This window comes from Ceratotherium simum, chromosome X, assembly GCF_057802395.1.
Source record: "Ceratotherium simum simum isolate JZ-2026a chromosome X, ASM5780239v1, whole genome shotgun sequence".
In the NCBI taxonomy this organism is placed as follows: Eukaryota; Metazoa; Chordata; class Mammalia; order Perissodactyla; family Rhinocerotidae; genus Ceratotherium; species Ceratotherium simum.
In genome coordinates this window covers 105,967,101-105,972,405 of record NC_141940.1, presented here as the reverse complement: position 1 = coordinate 105,972,405, position 5,305 = coordinate 105,967,101, and positions in this window count along the sequence as shown.

The following is a 5,305-nucleotide window of genomic DNA, read 5'->3' as shown; positions in this document are numbered from 1 at the left end:
AAGTAGTATTTATCCAATCATAAAAATCCATTTGCATGTTTTAGTTCAAACAGGAACTAAAGTCTTAGAAGACAATGGTTTGGCCACTGAGAGAGACGTCCTCTCTCTTTGTCATCATTAATTCCCTAGACCACACAAACACATTGAGAACTGAATTCCAATTTGACTGAAATAAGATGGATATTATAATTTCACGCTGAGATTCTTCTTATCTTTTTATCTGTTTGAGTGTTTTCCCTATGAAGTTCCCCACCTCCACCTCCATCTACTACCACATACAGTGAAAATGTTCCCTAAAGCTCAGGAGAATTAATAGATTATTTTTTCTATAGTGGTTATCACACAATCATAGTTCCGCATTTGTTTTTTCATGTTAACCAAAAAGAAAAGCTGCATGAGAGCATCTCTAAAGATAGCAAGTGCCTTTTTAGTTATCTGTGAAACCTTGCTTTAAATATAAGTGGAGGGAAATCATTGGAAGTTAGGGAAAGAAAATATGTAGAGGAAAAGACCTATCAATAGGAAGATAAATTTAATCAGGGCTGGGGATGGGGGTTGGAAGCAGAAATGCAAATAAAGGAAACCAAATTCAGGCAAATTTCTTAAATATCTTTTCCCAGTGATTTGACAATATGAGTTTTCAGATAAATACAGAATCTTACTTAAAGGATAAAGATGATGTTGCTTTTTATTAGACTTTTCATAAAAGCTACTTTTCTAAGTTCTTTTGACTTCAGTAATGAGAATTTTTGGAAGTGGTGGGATTAAGCTCTAAGGTTAAGTTGCTGATGTCTAGACAACTTGGAACTGAATTCAAATAGAAATCGGAGCCTTTGGATGGATGAAAAATTTATCAAACTGGTTCCATTGTTAAAAAGACTATTAGAGTCATATAACTAAATGCACTTTTGCTTCCAAAGAAGATATATTACCTATTTGTAGCATGTGAATTCCGGAGTGCAGTGCCTTGATTTAATGCATCCAGCACACCAGTGAGCCAAGTTTCACCAAAATCCAACAGAAATCTAAGTTAAGTGAGAAGAAGAATGTTTCTCCTGAGTATTCATTCCAGAATCTATTTAAATCTAGCCCAAAATGTGCCACAGTTCTCCACGTGGATTGATTAGATTCTGTAGGAAAGAAGCTGGCCTCAAGTTCTCCCCTAGATATTTGGCTGTAATGCCGAGTTACACCATCATGGTAAACATCTTGGACTTTGTTCCCAGGTTCCTGTCAATGGTAGACCACAGTCATTAGCACTGTAAAATCCCTCTTGTGGCCACTTAGATGAGAGTAGACCCTCTTGAGACCACCATGGATTCAACTATGTTCTTTGAGTGGTCCCAGGCAAGCCAGTCCAGCCTGGGACCATTCGAAGAACATATTTTCATCTGAAATGAATTCCAGGTTCAACTTTCATTTCCCACTACTTTTATGCAGCAGTAAAGTAGAATAGTGCATTTTTTGTAGTTTCAAATGCTTTGAAATTCATAAGTAGGAGAGATCAATTAAATCTCCAAATAAACATAATTAGAGTGATTGACAACAGCCTTTTCCCAGTAATAATAATGGTGAAGGTTTGAGAGTTTACTCTGCCCCAGACACTGTGGTAAGACTTTATTTGCATATTTCATTCAATCCTCACAAAAACTCCATGACATAAGTTCTGTTACTATCTCCATTTCACAAAAGTTACTGAGGATTAGAGAAATTAAGTAAATTTCCTAGAGTCATTCCTAGTAAGTAGTTGAACTCAAGAACTTGGGTGATTTTCCTTTCCAAAAATGTCTGTCTTGTTTTCCTTAAAGCTGTCAGTGAAAGAGATAGGGATAAGGGATATAAAGAAAGGAAAGAGAGGGAGGAAAATAAGTAGGGAGAGAGGGAAAGAGAGAAAAATGAATTTGGCTAAAATTTGAGTTACTTTACCCTCTGTTCCTTCCCTCAGACAATACTTGAGGAGAATCCTGATGCCAGATAGTAAAAGCAAAATGATTTTGAGAGCAAGAGCCTTTGGTCGCACAGTTATTGTACCGAAAAAAAATGATAGGAAGTATTTTAGAACTCTAGAGTGTTTTCCTCTTTAACACTCTACTGTATGCAGGGAGAAAATTGGCTCAAATAGATCATCTAAATGTATTCCAAGGATGGTATGTCTATGAAATATTTAGATATTCTTCTCCATATACATCATATGTACTATGTAGTGGACCATTATTCTTGCATTACCAAGAAATTTTATTATAACTCAACCGGAAATAGGACATACATAGTATTTTTATTTCTTGAAATTAGCTCCAATTTAGTAGTGCTGGATTTATTTGCATCTGATAGGAATGATACGAATGAATGTGACCAAATGAACCTACCTTCAACAACATTGTTTGGTAGGGGGAAAATGTTATGCTGTTCAACTTCTGAAATATTCTCCTACAATTTCATGGTCTGCTTAATGCTTTTCATCAGAAACATTAAATTTTCTAATGCCTCAGGGAACTTGAAAACACTAGAGCAGCCCCACAAACAATCCACATAGTATATGCAATTGGATAGGCTCACAAAAAATATTTTGCCTTGTCAGTGAGAATGGAGACAAAAAGGCATAATCTTTTCTTGTATAAGCACTCTTACAAGTAAAATCTACATACAAAGAACATTACACTGCTCTCCAGAACTTGTCAAGTTGAGCAACTTGCCCCATTATAGTAAAATAAGGTCTTGGAAATACTGTACTCTAATGGCAAATTCTTTTTTCTTATTCTGAACTTTTCCAAGATGTACAGATATCACTTTTCCTCTTTCAATGTGCACAGACTAACTGATCTTACCTTTGGGTTTCATTGCAAATACTTTGAATGCTGTTGAACAAGATGGTTTATACCGACATTCGTAAGGAGAACAAAACCCTTCCTGCCAGAGTACTAATCGAGGACTCTACTGCTCCCACTTTTACTCCCAACTCCAGCACTGTGTATGCTTGCTTCCATGATTTGTCTATGACCACAGTTGCCTCTATAAAATGAGACAGAGCTCCTCTGTTTGTCTTAAAGAGTTATTGTGAGAATGACAAAGCATTGTTATCAATGAAAGGAAGTGTTCATATCATAATTTCATATTACTCCTTTCCCCTTCTCTCCTCAGTCACCCAGCCAGCCAGCTACCCCCACCCCAGACCTTCTCATATTATATCTTCCCCCATTGGCTTCAGTCTTGCCCCTTCTCTCTTTACTTCCCTTTCTCTTTATTACTATCTCATTGTATGCTGGTTTAATATGATTTCAAATCTCCTTGTTTATGACTAAGTGAAGTTGTTCTAATTCACTTGTTTATGACAAGGACTACAAAAAAGAAGTTGTCTTTAGAAGTAAAGTTGTTTTGATATGAGAATGAAGTAAATTGGGTCAGAGTGTCCTCATCTGGTCTGTTGTCGTTGGTAAGCTCTCAGTAGCTCAGCTGCTGAGAGGCCCCACTGGGGCCTCTCTGGAACGTATGGAGACGCAACTACGGCAATGGGATATTGAGATTATAAGTACCCAGCGTTGGTGAGGACTATCCGAGAGTTTTCAGTCTGGGCGAGGCGACTCTTGGCTGACCTAAATAGCTCTCCAAAGACATTTGCAGCATCAGCTCCTGGCGTGGTAAAGGCGACTCTTTTACTGGCAGTGGCGAAGATCATCTTGTGCCCTCGTTCCCTAGCAACATGCTCTAGCAGCTGGACATCAGCTCTCGGTTGATCAAGCCGTCTTTCCTGAGAACTAACTCATAGAAAAGGTACACCTCAATTAAATTTGGACTTTATTTCTTTCACCACCCCTTGCCTGGAACAATAGTGTAATTAATCTCTCATTGGTTTGGAGTACGGTATTTCTTTATTGGCTTACTAAGAGACATTATCCTGCATGCTATTGGCTTGTGAAATCATTTTAATTCCTTCAGCGAAATTGTGTTAAATAAACTATTGGAAAGGACAGTCAGTCTCTGAGCATTGATTTTTGCCACTCCTCCCAGAAAACACCCATTCTTCCTCAGTTTGATTTTCTTTTCTCTTTTGGTTCTAAAATCACTTGTCTTCCTCTCCTTGGGGTCATCAGAACAAACAGCCACACAGGTATTTATGATCAGTTAGGTCTTCTTGACAATCATATGCTGTCAATATTCACTTGCATTATACCCACTCATTCCCCATCCCTCACCTACCGAATTTATTTGAACATTCGAGAATTATGAGTTTATTAGGTAGTTTAAGAAAAAAAGAATTCAATTGAACCTAGAATTGTGCTTATGCCACAGTATAATGCTTATGTGAGTTATTTTTTTTTAAAGTACTCTCTGGTGATTATTAAGAATGTACTGTAACATTAAAATGTCCTTATTTTATTATATAGATTAGTAGTATATTTTATTTAAGGTTTTTTTAACATTTCTTTTAAAAATTAATCCTTCAGTGTGTGCAAAGCTGAAAATAAGACTTTAGGGATTAAGTTGTGCACAATTTAACAGCTTATTTCAATGAGTACCTGGGGTAAAACAATCCATGGGGGGTATGGGGTGTGGAATGTTTTGTGCTCTATTAATAGAATTCATGGAAAAGAGAACGAAATGTTTTTGCTGCTACCAATTCTCTTATATACGGAAACTTCATATATTTTTATTGAACACATTGGTATGCCTTCTATACCTCTATGAAAACATTTATATTATAAAAGTTTTATCAGTATTTCTGATTTCATATACTGAACTATCCTGTATGAATTCCCTGGGGGGAAAAAAAGCAATTCACCAAGAAAATGTTTAAGGCAGTTAGAGATTGAGCTTTTACCAGAAAACCAGCAAAGTCCTCATAAGAAACTAATCAGTGCCAAATTTTGTGACTTGAACAGTTAAAAATCACCTAAGTGCAAAAGAATGTTCAAATTCTAAGATGTATTTATTTTAAAAAATGAAATAAAGTGCCTCTAGTGATCTATACACAAGCAGCAAAGAAGAGTCAGTGAGTTAAAAATGACTGGCTGGGGGGCCGGCCTGCTGGTGTAGTGGTTAAGTTCACATACTCTGCTTTAGCGGCCCAGGGTTTGTGAGTTTGGATCCCAGGCACAGACCTACACACCACTTGTCAAGCCGTGCTGTGGTAGCATCCCACATGCAAAGTGGAGGAAGATTAGCACAGATGTTAGCTCAGGGCCAATCTTCCTCACCAAAAAAAAAAAAAAACAACACTGGCTGGTATAATCCTTTCTTTGTGCCTGGACCAGTTCTATATATTTCAAATATAACCAAAAATTGGAGGTAACCATGATTATATACATTA